Raw genomic sequence first — 27,006 nt, 5'->3', positions numbered from 1 at the left:
ATTGTATTAATGAAGAAGGCAAACATTAAATATGCAAAAAGCTGGGTGTTCGATACCCATGCACTGCATTATCTTTTTCCAACGCTTTTGGATTTAGTTCCTACATGCTGATGCACATAGCGCTGATAATTGCCAAAATAGTTGTTTGCCGTGAAAAACAAATTGACAAATAACTTTAGAAGCTTTCAAACAAGTTGCCTAAATGCTACTTTGTTGTGATGAGCTCTTATGGGCGCACAAAAAATTGGAGCAAACAGATTTCGGTTATAATCTATAATACAGTATTTATATAGTAAAGCCAAGAGCCGCGGTATGATGTGCTTGGAATAAAGACATTGTATTAATGAAGAAGGCAAACATTAATTATGCAAAAACCTGGGTGTTCGATACCCATGCACTGCATTATATTTTTCCAACGCTTTTGGATTTAGTTCCTACATGCTGATGCACATAGCGCTGATAATTGCCAAAATAGTTTTTTGCCGTGAAAAAACAAATTGTTAGCAATTTAACTTTGACCAGACAAACCTCACACAGTCATCTGGATGATTATTTTCAAAATAGATGTGCAGGTAAGGGCTTTTCAAAGCTTGACAATGTATGTAGCAGATATAAACAATGAATGAATTGGGTTCTGTTTAGCCCGGTTTAAACTCGCAACTTTCAATGAAAGCCTAGGCTCGAGGAATTGGAGACAGATTACTCACATCAAAAGGAGAATGTTTTGCAGACAACTGGTTCCGCTAAAGATTAGCGGTAGTGTTGGCACATTAGCGAGTAAGTGAGATTGTGTAACACAGGCCTGATGCCAAAAATAATTAAACTGACTCACTGGCGCCTGCGCTGCCCACTTAAAAACTGTTATGAAAAAGTATGAAGCACCAACTTTAGATTTAGACTCATCACTACTTTGTTGTGATGAGCTCTTAAAGTCGCACAAAAAGTTTGAAGCGAACAGTTTTCTGTTATTTTCTGTGATACCGTATTTTTATAGTGAAACCAAGGGTCGCATCATGGTGTGCTTGGAAATAAAGTCATTGTTTTAATAAAAAAGGCCAAAATTAAAAATGCAAAAAGCTGTGAGTTCGATACCTATGCACCGCAATATCTTTTTCCAACGCTTCTGGATTTAGTTCCTAACAGTAGACGTATTTGAAAATGTATGCTACATTTTCACACCAAAAGGAGAAAGTTTTGCAGCCGACTTGTGCCATTAAGTAATAGAACAACTCACTGTCACTTGTTGTCGGCTTAAACCATTGTTTCAAAATACACGTAGGAATTAAAACAAGCCTCTCCGGCACTCAGCGAGTTCCAGTCATGAAATCGATTAAAAAGTTGTTAGCACTTTACATTTGACCTTGACACACTTGACACAGTCATCTTGATAATTGTTTGAGAATTAGTGCAGTTATTGCCTTTTTAAAGTAGCAATGTGTGTGTTTTGACAATCTGTGTTGTGGATGGATAAATACCATGTTGAATTTCAGGTTTCATTTAATGCGATTCAATTACGCAGCATTTAATAGAAGCGCGAGCTTAAAGCAGTTGAGTCGGAGTATTACCAACAAAAGAAAAAGTTTTTGCAGACAACCCGTGCCACAGAAAATTAGACCAACTCGTTGTCATCTGTAATGTCTGTTTAAAATATTGTTTCATATATGGAGTGATGAACAAGCCTCTTTGCCATTCTGCAGTTTGTCATCCATTTTCATTAAAAATTTAGCCAGTTGAAATAATACAACAAATTTTAATGGATTCGCGCCGACGTAAATGTCATTGCATGCCACTATAACCTGCAAAGAGCTCATTACATTAACCAGCTGTTGCATTGCAGTTTTAAGTAGCGCCTCGTTTCACAGCGTGATGTATCTTATCTACTTCAAGTTGTACCAGTGCCAAAAACCTTTTCGCCACCTTTTTCCTATTGCAAAATGATTTTCGAAATGGCATAACTCCGATTATATCATTTGATAACCTTGTTAATAGTTTACATTTCATAATTCGTAAGAAAATGCCACATACAGAATTTATTGAAAATCAATTTTTGCAAGGCAACAAAAAATAATTTCACATTTGTAGAACCATAGTTTCAAAATGTTTGTAACTATTCTCTGCGAATTAATTACAAGATTTCTATACAACTCTAGCACAGAGACTGACCCCGTATGGCACGGTGATGCAATGATGGAAACAGCTGTTTCTCTCATTCTTTCATGATTCAGTGTCACTGTTTACAAATGAGACACTCATACAATCCTCCATGTTTGTACCATGGAAATTACCACACAGACCGACAGCATTGCACTTTTACATGCATATAGGTCTTGCTTTTTAGTCTTGCTTTACTTGATTAACTAGTAACACGTGCACTATAAATAACGTCATGAGAACTGGCAGATTTCTTACTTTCCACATAACCATGAGAAGCTGTGTCCTTCAACTTTTGAAAATGCAAACTTAACACAAGGTGTCGCACAAACGCCACTCTATTATAGCTCACAGTTTCAAGCATGATCTGCTTGTTGCCAAAGGTGGTTAGTACTGTATAGGTTAAAAATTTACAAAAATGTCCAAAACTGCAAAGCTTACACATTCTATATTTTCTCTTTCTAGTCACCTTCTGTCTGTTCAGCCAGTCTAATTGGCAATGTCTGTTTGGCATGTCTAACTCCCTTCCGCTCCCATTTCAAACCAGTTGGTAGTACTTAATTAACATCAACTTCTACAAATTATTATTTCAAGTCCAGAGAGTCTTATCCTGCAAGCTGAAATATCAAATTTTAATCATTCAATTAGCTGGCGGTAGACCTGGATATGCATTCCAACCAAACTTATTGTTGAGCTATCATGTTGGATCACTCTTAATAGGTTGTAATACCATTGGCATGTTAGTCATCCATTATGAACTACCTTTTGTAATGAGTCAACTGAACATCAATACGCATCAAGTTTATCGGTTACATGAAAATCTTTCACATTTAGACTAAGCTTTGAAGTACATTACATCGTAGTATAACAGCTTCTACAAAATCATGCTCTTTCTTTTGATATGAATATCACAGCCTTTCGATTGGTTACTGACTTGCCATGCAAATCTCTCATGTGTCAGACAGCAACACTGTTTGAAAAACTGTAGTAAGTTTTTTTTTTGTAAACTGAGTAACCAGTTAAAAACTGCAAAAAATTTACAAAAATTATGTTTCGGTTCAAAAAATTCTAATTTGGATGATAAATAAATGGAAGTTCTGCTACATTTTGCTAAAGTTTCTAAATGCTTTTTTACGGTTCTTGTGAATGTGGTAGTTGAAAGTGTGGTTGATACACATATTTTAATTACACTTTTGAAAAACCGCAATAGTTTTGTATATAAGGAAACTAGTAGCATAATTATGCTGCCAACATGCGTTATTATTTAATTATTGCACTCTGCATTATTCTCTTTGAATTACTGATCATTATAAGACACTTTAGTCTGAAACCAATTTTAATGTTGTGGTCAGCATTGTGTCCAATAACAGATGTTGTGTAGACCTTAGTTTAAATGTGTTGACATTTTTTATTGTTTTTACAATGAGCATGAAAATATTGAACCTGAGAAATTAGTTTTTGTTTACTGAAAATTGGTGAAATTCAAAACAACCATATGCTAGCACAATTTCTAATGACTTCGTTTATGTAATATTTCTTTGTAAACATTTATTTACATTAGTAACAAATAAATGCAAAAATTTGGAACCTTTTGCAAGTTGATAAAAATCTGTTGCAAAAGCTTATACAGCAATTCCCAACTCGTACATTCTGACATGGTGGGTACTTAGGCTAAACTTACTCGCTTTGTTTGTTGGTCATAAGGCTTGCTTTAATGAAGAATCTTATATCGTATCATAAATTAATAATATCTGACACTTGTCAAACTAAAAAACTAATATAAAATAGTAATGTACACTTTTGTAAGTAAAACTAATACAAACACGTGTCAAACGCTTAGTATATTATTTATGACCTAAGAAACAGAAAGTGCTCATTAAAAATCACGCCCGCCAAATTAACTCATTGATCAGCGGCCCTCTCAGTTATGGTACCGACTTCATGGTAAAAGCGTGACTGCCTATTCATTTATTTATTTACATATTTTATCTGAGAAAACATAAGGCTGTTTTATAGAAAGATTTGGCAAGAAATTTCAGTAGCAAGTACTTGTTTTCTTTTTAAATGCAAGTTTGTCCAAGCTTTGACTGGAGTAGAATTATGTTTGATCTTTAATAGCTGTTTGATAATCCAAGCCAACTGAACTATATGTTGAACAGGTCAATTATGTGCTTACAGTAGAGTTAACAACGATATTGAACATATAGGTGTATATGTGGTACTGACTGACCAGATATTAGCTGATAGGATAATATTCTTAGATTAATTTACCAAAGCAAGTGGTGAGAGATGGATGCAATATTTCAGGGATCGGCATGAGCAAACAATATAACTGACTACCTATAGTTTTGTTTACTCCGATTTTATATCGGTTGAAATGTTGTGATGGCTGCCATGGTGAGGCATGAGAACACAATAATCACAAAGACTCGGTAAGTACATCCACTTAAGATGTGCTTGTTTATACGCATGATATTCAACTTATATGAATAGCATATCATACACTGTATTACAAATAATTTGGCAACACGGCAGCTTTTTATTTCAGAGGTTATATTAGTCCACTTTATTTTGATTTTTCTCAGAAAAGAGCCAAATCTAAAACAATTCTTTTAACGTTTCAGAAAACAATCAGCATTTGCCATTTTGTAAATTCTTAAGCAAATGTTTGCAGCCAATGAGTATTCATTTGAAAAGAATTCTGTAAATTTTAAATATATATCATTTAACTCAATAATAGCATAGCAAAGTTAGGTGCAACCTTGTTTCCTTTGATCTTACTGGCTGCTTGATGTAAAGAGCTAAAATTATAATCTCTGCTGATATTAGCTAATTCTAGTTCTCACTGCAAACTATAACTGATAAATAGCAGAAATAACACCAATTATGCACTTCAATCGTTCTTTTGTTGTTATTGATTCACAGTCTTTAAATTTAACTTCAGCTTTTGATGTCTCCATTCATTTATCAATACATAACAGTCTTTGAAAGTGTTTGCCATCATGTCGTGTTTGGTAACAGCTTGTATCGGTACCTCTTCAGCCTAACAGCTGTTCAAACCTTCGAAAGCTTTGTAAAACATAAAAAACCATCAAATAGAACTCACATGTTTAGGTATGAAACATTTGTAGCTAACTCAAACGTGTCCAGTTATTTATTATTATAAATTTATAATAATATTAGTTATTTCCGTATAAAAACAGCTTTTTTAAGGGCTAATTTAATTTTCATGACTTTGGATGACTGAGTTAAGATAGTGATTTATAATGCTGCAACTTGTTTGTGATAAACGAAACTCACAGACCTTATGTCAGATTCCTTAGATCTACAGAGATTTAGTGAGTGCTTGATGAGCTCTACTGAGCTTGTGTGTCCCAGATCAGGGAGTTGGATATAACTTTAGTTATTTGCGTTTCCGATTTCATCTGATGGTGTAGTCTTTCACTCAATAATACCCAATGACAATTTAGGGACGGCATCACAGAATAAGTGCTGGGGGTATTTTTGTCAACCTTTCCTAAAGTTTTTGAAGACATCCTTAATTGTTGACATTTCTGTAAAATTAGTTACCTCACCAGAGTGTTTAGAATAAAAACTGTCTACTTTTATGGGTTAGTCTACAAGTTGCAATACAAAAAATAGCTTCATAGCTATGCTGTAGGTAGTAATTACCTAATAACTTTAAAATATATTGTAGACACAAATGTATAAGATTAAATTTAATCAGAAAAAATATCTATAAAACTATGTTAACCAACTAATATTTGATGCAATAAAATTTAGTTGTTGTTTTATACTTTCGAGTATCAGCTATCTTGTTAAAGATAGTTGCAGAGTCACTCTTGTCAAAATTTAATCCATAGCATGAAACAGGCAAACTTTAAATTTATGTTATTTGCATACTGCTGTATTGTTTTGTATATTATGTTTTGAGATTTTGACATTATCATAACATTCTGTCAAAAGATCTGAAGTATTTGAAAACTTTGAAAGTCAAATATTAAAAATAAAATACCAGTTTGGGGTAAACTTTCATACGTTTAATACCTAACACCTGCTGAACTTTGGTGATTATTTGGCTATTTCTTAGCATTCTATGTAGCCTATGTTCTTGTATGATGTTAGTGTATATGTCAGTGTTTTGTTTGTAGTTAAAATTGTAATTGCACCTAGTGGTTATTCTCAATGAGATTAAATCTTGGCTAATTATAGCAAGCACATCACTAATTGATACTTCATTCAAAGCAACTGTCATACAGTCGTTAGATATGGCCTTTCTGCTTTTATAAAAGATGAACAAAAATCTCTGTTTGCTATACTTGCATTAAAGCAGCATTCATCATAATTCTTCTACAGGTAATATCCTGCAAAGATAATGCCACAATCGAATAATAGCAAGAACATTAATATACTGGCTCATTTTTTTAGGTTTGTAGACCTTTTACTGCTTATGAACATACAAGTGACAAAGAAACGACTTTTTTATATCGTGACTAGACACTGGATGTTACAGACTTGTATGCGTGCACTCTCATAAAAATGCTTTGGAATTATTAAGTAATTATAAATGCCACACCTTTTCATTTTACGGAGTTACTTGGTATAAAAACAGTACAAGCTAAAAAAAAACGTTACAAATAGTGTTCATTTAGTTTTCAATTTGGAATATCAAAGGGGGTCCTACTGCGTTCTTTCCTGCGGAAAACGAACCCAGATGGCTCTTTGAGTGAAAAAGGCTGCAGACTCCTGCACTAGAGCAAGTTTAATTTTAGCTTATAAGTAGATTTTTCACTTCATTTTAGGTTTTTACCAGCCTCACTATTTTCTGTCAAAAAAATCTGAAGTATTTGAAACCTTTGAAAGTTTAATATAGCAATTTACTTCCATTATTGAGTCAAGTTCCTACTTGTCATGCAAGTGCCAAGTATTACTGGTACTTTGCCAACAAACATTATGCTTTTTAGCTAAAGCTTTATACAAGCTAATATTATATAGTACTGTCTCATTATAGCTATTAATAATGCTTGTAGCTTTTTACAAAGCTTTTCTATGACCAAACATATAAATACTTGGGTTTTCTGTTATCAAATTTAAACAATTTGATCATTTTCTAACATACAATGTTAAACAAAGTTTAACATTGTATGTTAGAAGGTTCGTTTGCTGAAATGAGCATACACATAGGTAAAGGTTTGACTGCGGCCAATTTTTAATTAGCTGCATGGTTGCTGTAATGTTCACAAGGCTGCCACACAATAGCATAAGATACCGCAAATTTTTTAAGAATTTGCGAAAGAAGAAGCGTGTACGCTTTCATGTTCACGAGCGTTAGAGTTTATACATGTCTGCACCGAATGGCTTGCAGGTATGTCTAAACACAGTGTCACTGAAATTAAAATAATTTTAGATTTATCTGTGGGTGATAAGCTATTCAGTATGTGTGAGATCTATATAGGTTTTGATTCCATAATCTATAAAATCTTTAGAAAAAAATGGTGGTTTCTTTGTTGTTAAAAGTCAACGATTGCGCAAAGCATTCGCAAGTCTATAGCGCGAGGACCTTTGAAAATGGTATTATGTTTTCAGGCTAGGATAATGTAATAATTCTAAAGTGAAGTTCTCTGAAGAAAGTTTTCTAAAGTTAGTGCTGTTAAAGTTTGTATGGAGAATCCAAAACGCTTTTACAAAAGCATTTCGTTAGCAACTTGTTTGAAAATTCAATTTTTTATGACAAATATTTAAAAACATTGCTTTGGCTTTGTCATGGGTTGTCTTGGGGTTGCGTGTTTCTATGTGTTCTCACTGGGAACTGAAACTCATATATGGCATTCATAATGTAATTGAGATATTGGTGGTTTTAAAAGTGTAATTATTTGAAGTGAGTATTCAAGTATTAAGTAAGTACATTTTAAAATTTGAAACATTTATAAATTTTTGTTCAAATTTTGCTGGATTTTTAACAGTATTTGTTTTTAAAAGTTTATAAAAGTTTTTAAAAACCTAAACTTTGTAAAGGTAAAGTTGAGTTTAAGTTTGAAATTTATTAACTCAATGTAATTAAACAATTTAAAAATTTTGAAATTTTAAAATAGCTAAATGTATATTTATTTATATCAATGCCATAGACAAAAATGTCAAACTCATAATTGACACTCCCATGTTTTGTACACAACTCTCATGACAACTATTACACAATGACAACTACTTTATGTTATTATCATTATTAGATAGTTTTATATGCCGATGAAACTCACTATTTACATATACAATAGTTTGTATAATTAGAGCTGTCTGTCGTTCTGTTTGTTTGTCTAAAACCACAGTTGATTGTTGAACAAACAATTGGTTTTACAGGCCATGCAACAGCAATGGCTTCATATTAATAGTAGTACTGTAAGTAATACTTACACACAAACTGAATTTACAGTATTACTTAATTTGTGGCTTGATGGTATACAGATATGTTTCTTGGTTTGCGGGCGAGAAAGCTAGAGTTCAAATCTCGATGAAGACTGATCACTTTTTTAAGAAAGGTCGGAAAGAATGTCTCAATAATTTTTTTAACTTTGGGTTGGGAGGCTCTAGCAAAAGGTCAAATTTTGTTTACATATTTCATGGCTCGACAGTTTCAACATAATAACGGTACTTGTTTTGAAAGTGAGCGGTCTTGGCTTCAAATCTTGGTGAACCCAAAAGTTTTTTAAAACAATCCCAGTGTGTTTCTATGTTTGTGTTGCTATGAAAACCCACCCAACAAGTTGAAATTTGTTTGTGATCTCAAGATAAATGTTATATAAAGGCTTGGTTGTCAAGAGAGGGCTGCTTTTAGGGCAAGGAACGTTTGGCAATTAATTTATATTAAGGAACCACTTCAACAACTTGAGTTGTCTCAGAGGGCCATCAACTTTCTTTCATTTTAAAATGCTTTAAACTAAAGATTTTGATTATGTTACTGTTAGTAATAAGGGTGTAGCACTTTGTAAATATTTATATTGGATTACGTGAAGTCTCTTCAAGTTATCTTTTTTATTTAGTTACTTGTTTTTGGAACATTAAATCAGAATATTTACTTCTTTCATATCTAATTTGAAATAGAAGCACAAAAGATTGCTTTGGCTGTCACGGGTTGTTTTGGAGTTGGATGCTTCTGCGTGGCTCACTCCAACAACAAGGAGGCTTCCCACAAATAGCAAAGCTATGTTAGGTTTAACTTAGCTTCTTTTGATCCTGTCTGGTGTCATTGTTTCATTCATGAGTTAAATTATAATCTCTTTTATTAACTAATGTTCTCACTGTGAACTGGAACTCAATTATGGCAGACATAATTACACACTTTTATTCCCGATGAAAGTACTGCTCTGAACTCTTTGAAGTCGTTTTATATTATCACATCAACTGCTCAATAGACTATAAAAACTGAACTAGAGTGTGTCTATCTCTCTCTCTCTCTCTCTCTCTGCCACCTACTGGCATATCTTTATGCTATGTTACTTATTGAACTTTGCCACAATTCAAAATCCATATGAACCACAAAAAGTCATAAAATTTGTATTTGTAATAATGAAAATATTTAAGGAATAGTGCACCCTAATCATTGATGCAAAATGAAAACTCACTTTTTTGTGGAACTTCAATGTTTGCACTCTGCTACTTTAATATACATATCCAAACTACTCAAGAAACACCGCAGCACAAGCTGACAATGAATTTTAACTGTTATCCTCATGCGGTCATGATGTACTTCCTGTTTACAGAATCGTACTGATTTGTTAAATCTTTAATTTATGTCCTGCAGTGCCGAGTGAGTTTTGGTTTCATCATTGAACAATCCTATTTTAACTATAGCACTAGTTGCTAATAATAAGCAACCAATCAGAACCCAGATAATTATATGTGAACACATTCATCCAGTTTTTGATTGGATAGTAAGTGAACCTAGTCATAAATCAATTCACAGCAATGCCGAAAGTCATGTATTGTTGTGCCTTGTACATGTATGTGTGCTGTAAACAAACTAATAATATGTTGTTATATGTTTACATATATAAATGGGATTATGATTTGTATCAGTTGATTTTAGTTAGGCGAGTTAAAAGTTCATCGGGAATCAAATTTATGAAAAGGCATAAAGGGGAACTGACTGAAAATGGTTGAAAATCCCTGGTCTAACTAATATAATCAGTCTGAATAAAAGTAAAAAATGGAGTTGTTCCCCCATTTCTGTGCTCATAAATTTGATCATTGTTTTGTGTTAGCCGATTATGTAGAGACATAATCAGTCTACAGTTTCTCAATAATTTACGCATTTATTTTATAAAATATAAGTTATAACTTGAATTTGTTTTTTGAGTTTGTTTATCTGTTCTTGAAGATATTTGTTTTATAAATTTACTCATTAGAAGGGCTCCACTTATTATTTTATTGTCTATTTGCTGTACCAAAGAAACAAATTCTTCTGAGATTTTTGTCGCTCCGAATTGAGCCTTCAGCACTTGAATTACTAAAAAATTCATATTTTGTTTTTGGTCGGCTCCCGATTTCCAAGAGATTGGTTTCTCACTTTGGGTGTCGGGTTAGATTCTGATGAATCACAATAAAATTGTCCAGGTTGACATGAAAGTGTGCTTTAAAAATGCCTTGTTGTTGCCTTATCAGATTTTCTTTACATTATTTATGTCAAGAAAAAGATGTAAAGAAATACATCAATTGCCCCAAAAGTTCTCACTTTTGGGGCAATTGATGTATCAATGATAGTATATATAAAATTGTAGAAATTGGAGCAAAAGTCTCATTAATTTCTCACTCATTTCCATTTTTTCTTTGGTGTGATTGTGTGAGTCTCACTTTCAATGATTGAGAGTTGACAGGCCTGGTAGTGCCAACCAGTAGAGTGGGTAGAGTAATGTGTATGTATAAATTAATTACATGTAGTTGAATTATTTATGGCTTGATAGTCTTTAGTATTATTATTGGTTTGGTGCTAAAGGTCCTGGGTTCAAACCCTAGTCAAGTCAGTCTTGTTTTATAAGGACTCGGGTCTCTAAAATGTCAAGCAAGTAGTAATTTCGATATAATTATTTTTGTTTAGTTGCACAGTTTTGTACTAATAAAAAGAATTTCCACATGTTTAATTTATGATTCAAATCAAAACTAGTCAGGGAACAAAAGGCTTTGTCACGAAATTTCCCGGTTTTGCATACTTTTAAGCGCGATTCGCAAGCAACTATCTCAAACGGATATCTCAAAAATTGCAATGCTAGGTTAGGTTTAGCTTGTTTCTTTTGATCCTACCTGCTTTCGGATCTCATTCTTCTGTTTTTTTGAGGTAAAATTTTAAACTGTTTCATTAACTAATACATGTTCTCACTGTGTACTGGAACTCAATTATAGCAGTCATAATATTAATTATATACCGTTAGTCTTTCTGTTGAAGCCATTCCTTTAAGTCCTTTAAAGTCAACCTTAAGTATCTCTTATCAGACACTCAGTAGACTATGAGAACTGAACTAAACAGTGCGTCCATCCCTCTCTACTTGCTACTGCAATCCTTTAATGCTTTGTTACTCTTGGAGCCATTCAAAACTATATCAACCACTAAAATCATAAAATTAGTTTTTTAATATCAAAAAACTCTATTCTATTCAATTACAAATAAGAAATAAAAGTTGCTTATTTTTGCAGCGAAAATAACTTTAGCCGACATTGCTTGACTGTATAGCAGCAAAACGTTGATCTATTATGAGTTGTCTCCTATTATGCTCAGGGTGATCACACTCGCCGCTCACTCTGCATAATAATGATTCATGACAATAAGGGCTACAGACAGGTTACTGGTTTACCAATTTTAAAATAAACAAGTGCTACTACATTTATTGAAGAGCCTGTGCTCCAATGGAAATTGAGCAGGGTAAATCGTCAACTCTTTATGCAGACTATTTGCTTAAGTTGCTAATGCTTGACTTTCTTCGCTATTTCATTCAATCATTCTTTATGGCTCCTGCAGGCTAATGATACAATAAACATACTCTCAGGCGTTGCTCATCTTAGGTGACCTCATACTCATCTATATCTTTTGAAACTCACAGGTAAAAATAGCTGCCCAAGACAACAATGAATTTAGACAGTTATCCTATGATGTACTTTTCTGCTTCAACATAGTTCCCAAATGTCCACTTGCATGCCGAACTTACCGAACTTGCCGAACTTATCATGCTAGGCAGCTATAATGACATGCAGGGTAAGTGATTCAATCACATTTTTAGTCATAACCCACGTATATAGTGACTAATATTTCTATTCCAGAAAACTATTATAAGGAGTGGTCAGTCTCATACGTAAACCAGTCTTTATATAATTGACAACTTGCAGTTGTTCGCTGTTTGGCTTTCTGGAAGCCCATTAACTATTTTAATTGCACATTAATCTAAATTAAATATTTTGGGTCTGCTATCGCAAATAACAAGGGTGTATGTAGCCTTCTTTACATATTTATATTAGGAAAAGCACAATCGGGTTGTATTGGTTAAATAAGAAATAAATATTGAATTGTATGATTGATTTATTATTGAATTATTATATTTATGGTTCAAATTTGGTACAAATTATACTACTAAATATTTCCATATTTACTCACTTCAGAGTCGTGTTCTCTCACAAGCAAATGAGTAAATTTAAACTTGGCCATGATTACTATGGCATTACATTGAATTAATCAACTGGTTATCTCTTAATTTATATCCAGGTAGTTTTAATAGATGTAATTCTAGCAAAGATGAGTTTTGGAATGTCTGTGAAGCATTGTTTTATTACTGGAACTGAGTATAGATGAGTAGCTAACAATACCTTGCAAACTAGTTTGGTATATAATTGTTTTTGGAACTTAGACTACCTTACACTAGGGCTATTTTAAACTTGGCTTTTATGTAATTTTTTACATTTTATTTTAGATTTTTGCCTGTCTCATTATTTTCTGTCTAAAATCTAAAATCTTTGAAAACTTTGAATGTTGAATATTGCAATACAATGCCAATATAGAGTCACGTACCCGCTGTAGTTTGTCGTTGTATGTTAAAAGCTTTGCTTGTTTGTTTGCTGAAATGAGCATAAGTAAAGGTTTAACTGTATCCAATCTTTTGTTTGAAAGTAACTGTAATGTTCGGAAAGCTGCAACACAATGACATGCGACCGCACAGATTTTTTACAAATTGGTGGTTCCAGATGCAGAAGCTTGAAAGCTTCCATGATTACGTGTGCGGGAGCTTATTGATGTTTGCACCCAATAACTTGCAGGTATGTCTAAACACAGTGTAATTGGATTGAAAATGATTTTAGATATATCTGTAGGTGATGAGCTATTAAACAATAACGGTTTCTAGCGCATATCGCTAAAAGTGGCATGTAGGATATAACTCCAAGTTAACAAATATGCAAAGATTTAAACAAATGATTATCAGGCGCTTTATTCTACAATAGTTCTACTTAGAAGGCAGATTTTGTTTGTCTAATTCGTATCTTGAAGGCTTTAGGCAAAATTTCTGTTTTCGGTGCGAGAGGTCTTGGGTTCAAATCACGGTGAAGCCATAAAAGCTTTTGAGAAATTTTCCACAATTTGTTTCAGTATATGCTTTGTTGTTGTTTGGGAGACATAACCAAAAAGTCAAATTTCATTTACATTATTTGAGTCTTACTGGTTTAGGGCATGATTTGGTTTTGGATGGGAGAGGCCCTGAGTTCAAATCCCGGTGAAGCCAAAAAATATTTTGAGGATTTATCTGTAAGTTCATTTTGATTTATGTTTTTTTGTTGTTTGGGAACACTTAAAAAAAGTCAAATTTTGTTTAATTAAATTGATTTAGGTGAAGCTTAATGGTCTATGGTAGGATTCTTGTTTTGGGTACAGAAATTGGTTCACAAAAATTATTTGTTGATTTTCTATGAAGCCATTGCTTCAACTGAGTAGAGGCGAATACCTAGCATTACTTTGCAATCTGTTTATTTTGTATATAATTATTCTTGCAACTTTCTCAGCCTTAAACTTCCACAATAAGTTAGTTCAAGTTTAAATATGTATACTTGAATTAAATATATCTTTTTACATTTAATTTTCATTTTTACTAGTGTCATCATTTTCTGTCAAAAATTCTCAAATATTTGAAACTTTCTAAATTGAATATTACAAATTCTTTCTACTATGGAGTCATTGTATGTACCGCAGTCATTGTATGTTAGAAAGTTTGTCTGATGAAATGGATGTAAGTATAGATTTCACGGCATCAGCGTTATTATTCACAGGCTGTGGTAATGCTTACAAGATAGCTGCAACACAATGAAGTACGATGGAGTTCATTTTTCGAAAAATCTACTGGTTTGGCTGCTGCAGCTGATGCTGAATTGTATCATTGAATTGTATCATTTTTGCTTGTCTAAGAGATGCCTTGTTGTTGGCACCCAAAGACTTGTAGGTACGTTAAAACATGCCGTCACTACATTTAAGGAGATTTCACATTGTGTATGTAAGTCGTACACTATTCAGTGCCTGTGAGGCATTTAGGTTCCTATTGCATAATTTCCAAATTTTTCATACAAAAAATGATACTTTCCTTGAAAAATAACTCAATGGGTTCGTACGTTATTTGTCACCTCACACTGGCTGTCTTGAAAGGATTTTGTATTTTGTCACGTTTACGCATGATAAAACTTTTAAAGCTATATATTCCTTAATTTTGTACGGTACACCATAAAATTTTGTTCTTAAAATTTGAGTTATCTTTTCATAACGCTGTCGTTAGTATGCAACTTGCAGAGTAGTTGCTCGATTGGTTTTTGGGAATCTTTGTACCATTGCGATAAAAACCTTCATTCTACCAAACTCAATTCCCTTTTATGCGCCTAATTATAGTGGCCGTCAAGTGTTAATTGTTTATTATGATATCAGGCTATTGATTTTAACGATACATCAGCACATGTTCCTTTTACACTTGCCAACAAGCACTGTTTGTTTTCTTTTTGTTTTCTCATAATACCAACCTTTTGTCAGATGTCAGTAAGTTCTGGTGGCATAAAAGCTCACTGCAAAATACTGCCTTAAAATGTTGTAACATAAAATTTTATAAAAATTGGTTTTAATGTTTTATATGGCTGAACCTTTTTATTCGTCATGTACCATTGTTAATCCAGTCAAAATTTATCTAAAGTATTTTTTCTTAGAGTGTGTGAAAAACACAATCGGAATCCAAATTTTAATGTAAAAGTTTGTTTCCATCTATTGTTACACTTTTTTCTTTTAACAAAGATAATTCTTGTGATTTAGTAGGATTCTAAGCAATTTTAGGGTTTTAAAATTTTTTAAATTTTCAAATTTTAAAACTTTTAAAATTTTTCAAAATTGAAAAAACTAAGATTTGCCTATTTTAATCTGCATATGGCCTGGCAGTCACATTGCCTAAAACAAACAAACAAATCTCAAGTAATAGGAAAACATTTGTTCTCTCTGATAAAAATTGTTAAAAAATTAGAGGCCCCTTAACTTGCAACAAGTAATTTATGCTTTTGATTTATATATCGTTTGGATACCGGTATGATCTGATAAACACATGCACTTGTGACAGTGTTCTTATAACATGATACAAATAATAATACATTCTGATAAATTGAACACTTTCTTGAAGGTCGAGGTAACCGAGTTTGACTGAAGTTATTCAGTTACATAATTAATAATTTTTTTATTTGCTTAATAGCAATGTCTAAGTGCTAATAGCATTTTTTACAGGTTGAAACTTAGCGATGTTTAAACCGTGAACGCTATATTAAAATCATGGTACAAAATCAGTCTGCAGCCTTTTGAAATTTGGTCATTCCAAAAAAATATATTAAAAAAATATATAGAATATATATAAGCCTCGGCCCGTATCTTACCACGTCAGATTGCCATAAGATTTGACAGCGGAGCATATAGTCATGAAATATCATGATCTGACATATTTTAATAAGAAATTGTGACCAACCATAATTTCATGAAATTTCTTGACATGACAGACTACCATAAGATATGGTGACAAAGCGTCCAATCCTGAGATATCATGATTTGAATTGTTTATTAATGTTTTGACTGTACCAAGAAGTCAGATTCAGTATACATTATTCATGGTTTGATTGTGTAGTGGTACTGTTCTCGCCTTTTGGTGCGACAGGTCCCAGGTTCAAATCCTTTTTTGGGCAAATATTTTTTAAAGAATTATCTGGAAGCGTGTGCAATGCTTTGTTGTTGCTTGGGTGAGATTTTAAAGAAAACTGTTTGTTTGTGTTATTTGTAGCTTGATAGTGTAGAGTAGGATTTTTGTTTTGAATGCGAGAAGTTTCGAGTTCAAATCCGGGTCAACGCAACAAATTTGTTAAGAATGATTTAAAAATGTGTTTTCATATATGCTCTGCTGTTACTTGGGAGGCATTGCCGAGAAATGAGTTTTCCTTGAAGGAGTTGGCAGCTAGGCAGTTTAAGGGTATTATTCTTCCTGTGGGTGCTAAAGGTCCCGAGTTCCAATCCTGATGAAACCAAAATTTTTTATAAGAACGATATAAAAGTATGTTTCAATATACATTAATCTTTTGTTGTTGCTATGGAAACACAACCGAACATTTGAAGTTTGTTTACAATCTTCAGATATCTGATTAATTAAGTCTTGATGGTCTATGGCGATTAATTTTTATCAAGGGCCACATGAGGAACTCGAATTACTTCAGAGAGTCTTACCTTTTTATTAATTGTACAATGCTCTTAACCTAATATTTTGAATATGTTACTAATAATAATACGGGCATAACACTCTACAAATATTTATATTAGGTATTGTCAAATTGTTGGAAATAGGTTAAATAAAAGAAAAAACAATGATTGGTTCCATTTAATTATTATTGAACTGCATTACTAATTGTCTAAATTTAGTCTAAATTGTGCGACTGAAAATCTTTAAAATTGCTCATTTGGAGTCGTCTGCACTCAACAATGAGTTTGTAAGATGTAAACTTGGCCATGACTACATTGGCAATTAAGATGAACTTAAACAATTATTTTAGGGTTCATCAGAATAAAACAGTATTTTTCTATCATGTGCAACTGTTGTTGATGTATAAGATGATGTGATTACCAAAATGTTTCAAGATTAAAATTGATGAAAGTTGATCACGATTAATATGCTCAAAACTTTCATAATAATATGACTATTTATAAAAAAAATACAGAACACAGAAATGTTAGAATTTAGTAGCTACTATCCCTGCTCACATGGGCTCACAGTTAGACAAATGTGATACAGTGGCAGTAGCTTAACAAGAACCATTCGCGTTTTTGTGACGGTAGGTAAAAGTATTCTGCATTCATTTTTGTACCCCTGAAATATTAGTTACTAAGCAAAAGGATATTTCAAGATTGGCAGCATCAACAAGTCAGTGGGTCAGCCACTTTGCAGGTTGTAGTTGGGTCAAAGCATCACTGACTCTCCCTCCCGGGTCCCTAGCCAGCTCTTGCGAAAGTTCTGTGCCTAACTGTAATCACACGTTTCGAACCAATCAGGACACAGCAGGGCTCAGTGCCGTGTATGAGACGTGGCGCTGGGTAAATGCGACCTTCAAATCTATTCAGTGCGTCGGTTCACATACCAGGGATGAATTATCTCCGCCTCCTATACATTGAGGAGAGCGCGACTGGCTTTTGTAAGCTGTGATTGGCTGAGGCTTTCTCCATGATTTTAAGGCGATAGCCAGCTATTGCTGTTCGGTGAGCGCGCATAGTTACTGATGTAGAAATTTATCGGCTTAGAGTAACAGCTGCGTGTAAAGGTAAGATTCAACAAAGTAGCATTTTTATTTTGTTGTATTTAGTGCTTGAATTGGGTTGCTAATAAGCAGTATACACAAGGACTAGTGGTGATCTAAGAGCTTCACACATTACTAAAAAGTATCCATATTGTTTAAAAATAACATGCAAGGATGTCTGGAGGATTGCTATGTGCACTAGGTAACTAGTAACCATGCCTGCCAACTCTCACGCATTGGGCGTGAAACTCGCGCAATCACCCCAAAGAGAAAATGAAAATGCGTGAGATTATTGCCCCAATTTCCACAATTTTATATATACTATCATTGATACATCAATTGCCCCAAAACCAATTCTCACGCGTTGCCTCTTGGGTTGGCAGGTCTGCTAGTAACTCCGAGCAACGCGATTTACAGCTATCGGCATCTAAAAAAGTTCTCATCGGTATATATTAGAATACACAATGGTAACTAAAATATGGTTTTTATTTTGAATGAAACGGTCAGATATTCTCTTCTCCTGGTTTCGCTAGAAATGTTGTTATGTGCCAATGCAATCCGATTGTGGAACATGTCTGTGTCACTCATGCGTTGCTCACGCCTTTAGCTTCTGTTATTAATAGTCAACCACACTTTTGCTTCTACACAAGCTCAACCAGAATGATAATAATTGTCTTGTTTATTTAAACAAGACAATTCATTTAGCGGATCTCGTAAGTCGATAGATGCTTTTGAAACAAAGTTTACATTATTTGTGTTACTCATTTGTATGCCGACTCTTGTATTCTAGATTGTTCTGAAATAGTTATATTTTGAATACGAGTCAAATTTTGCTATTACCGAATGACAACCAACTTTCAAAATTTAACTTTTTTCATTCAATACAATAAATAGGGTTGTTTGAGATGTTTAGAATGAGCCTGGGTATGACGCACAGCATTAAACTGGAGTTAACTCTTTCCCCACTACTTGGCAAAGCGTTTCAGTACTGCCAAGAACTGCATGATTATTGGGTTTTACGGAATATGTGATTACATCCATTAAATAAATTAATTTTGTGGCCAAAGAGTTACAACTTTATCACTATTAACTGTTCGATATCATTTATAGCATTTTATACTCCAACCTATAAAATTATCAAACAGTAAACAGCTCCTACCGAGGACTAATGAGTCTCTTGGCTCCATGCCAATTGACATAGTTAGTTAGTAGCCAATAGGAAGAGATACTGTTGTAGCAACAGTAGCTGGCTTGATAAGACGTTATGTCAGACACAATGTCTCAGCTGGTGTTGATCACAGCTTAGGTTTTAACTTTCACTGTTCTAAATTCGCTATTCTAACCAAATTAATTCAAACAGATTTTTGAGAGGCTCATTTCGAAAACAGCATCGTTCAGGCTTTCTTGCCAAATCAGGTGGAAAAAGGTTTTATTAAGATCACATAAAATTTACTGTGAAAGTGAGGCCGGAAACACATCGGTGATAAAAATTTTTTGTTGGCAGTGTTGAACTTTAGTAAGATAACTAAAATACATAATGAAACTTAGCATCAAGTATGTCTCTAGTAAGTTAAGTTTTTCAAGTTAAATTCAACATTTAAGTTATATGTCTGCCTCGAAAGTAAGAACTCCCTACAGTAGGTATTGTCCTGCTGTTGGTTTTTATGACTCATCACTATGGAGTAATGAGCAGCCTACTAGCCCCTTAATAGCCAGCTTGCAGCCCACTGGCTAGGCAGACGCCTCACCTTTATATCTATCAGAACTGGCGCAAAACCGGAGACAATAGAAAATTTAGACAAGCGAGTTAATGTAAGTTTAGTAAAGAATCGAAACTCAGCTTAAAGTGTGTTCAGTGAGCTAAATTAATTCAGATAAATTTCAAATTTTCAAATTTAGTGTACCGAACGCATCGCTGTCAAGTCTCTATTAGACCTCCTCTGGCCACTACGTCTGTCTCAAGAGAAAAGTCTTGTAGTAGCGCATATTGAATGGTTACATTTCATTTCATGTTTTAGCAACAAAGTATTTGTTACTTTATTAGCATGGGCAATAAATTATAACAACAAAATAACGTTTTTTCACCGTAATTTTTGTTTAATGTGGGGTGTTTTCATAGTGTAGTAACAAATCAATTTGTAATTAGTTGTTTTATATAAGAAATGGTGCCTTGAGAAATTAGTAAATTGTCACACGAGGTCAGTCTTAGAATGCATTAAGCTCCTATGTAGAAGTATAATATATTGTAGCATACTTGGTACTAGCTCACTTAGTCTCGACATCAGTATTGTATGTACTTTTGTGTATTCACTTAGCTTTTAATTTATTTGTTGTTTGTATTGTTTTGTTGTTTAAAATGCTGATGATTCTCACAAGGGGCTGTTTGTATTAGATAATCACGATGGCTTTCTATATCCTGCTATACAACATGTTTGCCTTGCAATACCAGCACTGAAACAAATTAAATTTATATGGCAAGGGTTCATTCACTGTACAGAAATTTGTGTTGTAAATCCATAAGACTGCTGGAATTTATTGAAAATTAAAGAAATCATAGACAGTTCCATGCTCGCTGTTTGTGCTATATAAAGTTGTTAAATAATATATAATAATAACAAAACATTAAATAATAATATATAAAATTAGTATCTAGATGTTCACTAGTCATGCCAACTGAACTGCTGGTTTAGTCACTCGCATTTCGTCTGCAGGGGTTGAAGATGTTGATCAAAGAAAGGGGTCAGTAGAAAGTAGTGATTTATCTATCTCGCACGGTTTTTATTTCTGTTATTGTAGATTTACTGCTAAGGTTTATTAAACTTGTAAACGTTTTAAAAAAACTAAATGATGATGCTGAGCATTAATATTTGATCGCTAATCATTCTGCCATTTTATATTCTACTCAAACAGTAAACAGCTCTCTATAAAGAAGCTGATGAGTCTCTTGGCTGCATGCCAATTGACCTAGTTGGCCAGCAGCCAATAGGAATAGATACTGTTGTAGTAGTGTTTGCTGGCTTGAGAAGACGCCATGTCATACACAATGTCTCAGCTGGTAACAGAACCTTCTGTTGATCACAGCATACATTTTAAATAGAAAACTTGTGGATGTCCATTTATATCACTAAATTTCCATGACTCAGTTGATCAGTGAGTTTGTATCATTCAAAAGATTGAAATGACCGAAACCAGCCAGTCAACCAAATTTTACTACTCAAATTAATTTCTATTGGTTCATGTTACAAAATATGGAGACAACGCATGAAAATGGTGTGCGAGAAAATGCAAGGCAAGCTATTCCATTTTAAACAGTTTTCATACTTGAGTTGTTCCTATTCCAAAAGCGTGCTGCCAAGTGAGACAGAAGTGTTCCACTATGACCTCTGTTATAGAATTCCTCATTGTTTTTAACAACTTACCTGTGTAAATCTTCTACATGCGATTTCCATTCAACACTTATTGCATGGTTGCTCAACGTGCACACATTTTCAAATCCGTATCATTCGCACAATGGAAAAACATTCTATAGCAAATATAATATTCGATATAACATGGTTGGAAATTCCAAACAATAACAATAATATCACTTTTTAGTCTTTACAAAACCAAAAAATAGTCAATTTTTCAAAGAGTTTGTTTGCCTGTCTACTATATCACTAAAATTGGTCAAACTGTTTTACTCATAATTTTACGAGTCATGAGTCATGAGCGCACAACTTCTTCATTTGTAGCTCTGAGCAGTAATCGTAGTATTAGTTGAGTTACATACTGTTATTATTACCGTTGTTCATCAACACACTCCTGGTTCAAGATTATGAATGGTAGATTTTATAGGTACTAATATGGATTTGCAGCAGCTTAACCTTTTGAACCCTGGCCGTTCTTGTCAATGCGTCAGTAACCATGGGCAAATGGTTCAACGATCTGAGATTTTTATACTTGTATTAAATCTATCTAAATATGCTCATAACACAATGATATTTGGTGAAACACAAGCAAGAAAGGCGGACAACCCGCAGCAAATGTCATCAAACAGCAAAAAAACAGTGTTTCACCAGTATTCTGACTAAAACTAAAAAATCTGTATGATTTAAAAAACTCGTAAAAATATTTACTTTTGATCTAATGCCTGTTCAACAATTAATTTGATTGGTTTATTCTGTCTGTACTGGCTCATAGGGAGTTAAGGATGGAGTCCAACTGATTGTTTGGTTAATAATAGTTTATTGAATCATAAACCATAAACCATTGAACCGTGAAAACTGTAAACAAATACATGGAGATTAATAACATAATAAACATAAAAGTATTTAGCAAGAAAAACTATTAATGTTCTATATAGAATTGATTAAAATGATGATAAGCCGCAATACAATTAAAACATAAAATGCATTCATAAATCCGTAAAAATCTATCAGGCAAACAATGAAATGAGACATGAATGATATAATATACTATAAAAAAAAACATACCTCTTTGGCCTATTCCCAATTGAGTCAGTAATCCTGATATGATTGCAGAAGATTATATATTGTAATAAGATGACGTATTGCGTGTGAGTAAATAATTGAAGTCAAAATGTACGCAAATAGTCTATAGTGTAGTCAAAATTGACTACATGATTCGGTAAGGTGTCTGACGGAGTTACTGGACAATAAATGAATTTGCTGATTCCTACGCTTGATTTTATACAAAACTAACAAAAACATGTTTTTATGTTGAAATGTTATTACAAGAAGTATGAATCTCTGGTTTACACCTCAGATCTATAAAAAAGGTATTATTTAAGGATAAATACACATAATGAATCATTGCTGCCAAGTTTCACAAAGTGTTAATCCTTGTTTACTGGTTAATTGCACTACGCTATAATAAGGCAATATAATAGATATGCTGCTAAACTACTGTGGTCAGTGCAACAGGAACTGGCTTCATTTATAAAAGGTGAATCATGATGACCCAGGATAGAGGCAATAAATTGGGGTCACTACACTCCCACCTAAAATTTAATAATTTTACTATATTTTTCACTAATTCGTATTTACAGTTTGTTCTCAACCAGAACCACAGTCTTTGTTACTGGTCTATCTAGGTGTTGCCGTTTGTTGGTTTGTTGGTGCCTTTACGGTAGTCAGGATTAGCAATCAGCAACCTAGCAGATCTAACTAGACCATCTCTAGACTTGTTACACTGTACAACTTTGGCTAGTTTCCAGTCGTTTCTAACAGCATCACTGTCATTTACCACTACAATGTCTCCTACTTTAATATTTTTTGTTGGTTTATTCCATTTTTGCCTTTGTTGCAGTGTGCTTAAATAGTCAGTACGCCACTGCTTCCAAAACTCATTGGCAATGTACTGAAATTGTTTCCAGTGTTTTCGGAAGTAAACATCAGGTTCAGGGAATTGACCAGGTGGAGGTAACACTACATCGGATTTTATGGTCAAAAGTAAATTTGGGGTATGAGGGACCTGTTCATCCGTGATGAGACCAAGAGGTTGAGAATTGACTATTGCCATTACTTCAAAAGGAATAGTGCGCAAAGTTGCACTATCAAACCTCCCACCATGCCTACAGAACAAACCCTTCAAAAAACTTCTTACTGTATGAATTTGCCTCTCCCAAACTCCACCCGTGTGAAATGTATGTGGAGGGTTGAATACGAACTCAGTATTCATAGACTGGTTTGGTAGTTGCTTCTGCAACTCCTTTGTTAATTCCGACATGGCGCCTACAAAATTCGTACCCTGGTCGCACCTGATTTGTCTTACAGATCCTCTTATGGCTATAAAGGACCGTAAAGCGTTAATGAAAGAATCAGTGGACATGTCATTTAAGAGCTGTAAATGAACTGCTCTTGAACTCATGCATGTGGATACAAGTCCATATCTTTTGACTTCCTTTCGAGCTTCCTTGGCTAATTTTTCGAGCAGCAAGTTCAGGCGATGCTTTGCTGATGGTAATGTGTTTGGTGAGCTTGGTGTGCTCTTTAGTGGTAGAGGCATTGCTACGTAACCTTGAGAATCCCTATGTGTATTTTCTTTCATGATTTGGATAAATTGCTGATCTTCGACTGACAAACCAGTTTCTGTGACCTTGGTGTCAGTGAAGTCTGTGCTCATGACCTGAAGAATTTCTGTTTTTGTATCAGTTTCTATGTTGCTATAAGTGTCCTTCTTGACCAAGAAGTTCACCATGTTTCTGGTTTCATTGTGAGGAGACATTATCTCCTTGGATACTACCTTATGACATATGCTTCTGTCATTCATTTGATTCCTAGAGTTAAGGTTTCCCATAACTACCCAGCCCAGTTCTGTTTTCATAGCAAATGGTTCTCTGTCATTACCTATGACATTTTCACTTGACCTAAATGCTAGAGGGCAATCATAACCAATAAGTAGACCTACTGGTGTATTAACATCATGATCTGCACCCATTTCTGCTACTACTCGTCGCAGATGTGGCCAAGCATTGACAGATTTCCTGGTTGGAATATGCTCTTTAATTGCAGGTATTTCATCTTTTGCATAAGCTGGAGGAAGTTTGATTATTCGTTTTGAGTCTTGACCTCTTACTCTAAGTCCAGTAACTTTTTGACATTTGATAGTTGAACTTGAAGATGTCATTGTTGCTAGGTTTAGCATAGTTTCAGTTTTGGATGCATTTGTTGCATTGGCTACACTTGTGGTGACAAAGGAGGAACTAGATTGGCTATCAAGCAAGGCATAGACCAACATTTCTTTGTTTGGTTCATTTGCGCTAGACACCCACACAGGTATTGTCATCGATGCGGCTTTGACTACAGATGGAGTTTCTAAATTGTGAGAGACATGCTTCTCTTCATTTTCTTCATGCTTTGGGTCGGCCTTAGACACTTGGCTATCATTGTGCTTTTTATCTTTAAAAGCCTGATTGGACTTTGAACCAGAAGGCATGTCGGGACTATAGCTAGTCGGATATTCTATGTGCAATGATGTTGGATGTGCTTTGGTACATTTTGAGCATGTTGCTTTGTTTGTACAAGTTTTTGATCTATGAGTTGCGCTAGTTTTTTCTAGACATGAAAAACATAGAGAGTTCATTTTGACAAATTCTTGTTTCTTTTCGTGTGGCTGTTTAGCTAGATCATGACACTCAGTGGTGAGATGTCGTCTTGGTTCACTGCAAAACTTACAGAGGAAAGTTTTTTGCTGTGCTGCATTTATAACTACAGACTTATTGTTATCTGACAGTGTAGTTTCTATTGTGTTGGTCTTAAGAGTGATCTTTCTATCTCGTTTTGCAAAGGTTTTGTCATTTGCATCTGCTGGGTTTTTTGCCAGCATAGCATTGCAAGCTATTTCTGCTTCTTCAGCAATGAATGAACAAAAATCAGCAAATGATGGATATTTGCCTTTGTCCTTTTGTCTGGCCTTAGTGGCTGTGCGTACCCACTGGTTGTGCAGCCAGTCAGGTAGCTTTGCCGCCATTTTCCTGTTTTCTCTACTATCATTCAATATTGAAAGTTCAGGCACACTAGCTAGAGCTGCTTGACATTGGTTTAGAAAGTCAGAAAACTTTCTAAGTCCAACACCATCTTTGGAAGTTATTTTAGGCCATTGATCTATTTTGTCTCTAAACCTATCTGCTATAAGCAAAGAATCTCCAAATCTGTCTTGAAGTGTTTGTTTTGCCTTATTGTAGGCTTCTGGCGATTGCAGTAGGAAGTAGCCATCAACAGCTTCCTTTGCTGCACCGCTGACATACCTTTTCAAGTAGTGCAGTTTTTCAACTGTTGTACCATTTCTTTGATCTATCAATGTATCAAAGGCTATTTTCCAATCCGCATACTCTAGAGGATTTCCGTAAAACACAAAAGGTTCTGGAGGTGGCAAGCGAGATAAGTTCATAGCAGATGTGATAGAATTTACTATGGCATTTGTCAATTGTGGGGATATTATTTCATGACTGTTTTCATTTTGGCTTAGTACTAAGCTTTGCAAACCAGGATTAGAAGTGACTTGTGATTTTACACTAAGTGGAGGTTTTGTAGGAGGTCTGAGCAACACTGGGCTCAAATTTGTCTCCTCTTGCTCTTCATTAATGGCTTGAAGGATTATATCCTTTTTTCGTTTTTCTGCAGTAATTTTTGCTTGAATTTTTGCCTGTTCTATTTCTGTTCTTTTTTGTTGCAACTCGTGTTCCAATTTTTCATTTTCAAGTTTAGCTTGGAGTTCTACTTCTTGTTCAGCTATTTCAGCCATTTTCATACGTAATATGGATATGCTACTGCGCGATTTGCTAGAACTTGATCGAGATTTTACTGAGCCTGATCGATAGCTACTAGATCGGAAGCTTTGAGCCGTGGCCCCTTTTTGAGACTTAGAACTGCGAGCAGTATGATGTGAGTTGTGCTGTGATGTGTCTAAAGCACTGCTTTTTAGTGGCTTGCCACTATGTGAATTCACCATGTCAACATGCACTGCTTCAACTTGTGATTGTCTAACACTATCGCTGCTTATTAGTGCATGTGATTGTTCGGTGCTTTCTATATGTGTTTGAGCTGATGGCTCCTTTGTCTTTACAACTTGTTCAGATAGCAATTGATCGACACTTTGTAAAATTAGACTTCTATCTCTAGCAAGTCTATCTATGTCTTTTACTAGTTGAGAATCATGCTTTTCAGAGATCTTCCTAATGTTAGCAAATTCCTCGTTTATATGTTCAGCACTTTTTTCTAGAGTCAGTTTGATTTCAGATAATCTGCTAAACTCTAAGGCATTATTCAGCTCTTTCAAGAGTGCAACATGAACCTCACTTTGGATTTCAATGTCACTTTTCAAACTATCTGACAATTTTTTAGTTTCAATTCTGGAAGAATGTCTTTGAGTATTTGTTTGTTCTATGATGTCTGACTGGGTTGCGCAAGTGCTTTGCTCTTCCTGACTACCTTTGGAAATGCTGACTAATGTTGAGTTCGACTCACTCATTGTAAACAAATATTGTGGTCACTGAGTAACAATGTGGGAATGCTGCCTAAAGGTGCGTGCAAAGTCTGCTAAGTC

This window comes from Watersipora subatra, chromosome 6 (assembly GCF_963576615.1).
Source record: "Watersipora subatra chromosome 6, tzWatSuba1.1, whole genome shotgun sequence".
In the NCBI taxonomy this organism is placed as follows: domain Eukaryota; kingdom Metazoa; phylum Bryozoa; class Gymnolaemata; order Cheilostomatida; family Watersiporidae; genus Watersipora; species Watersipora subatra.
This window is presented reverse-complemented; position numbering follows the sequence as displayed.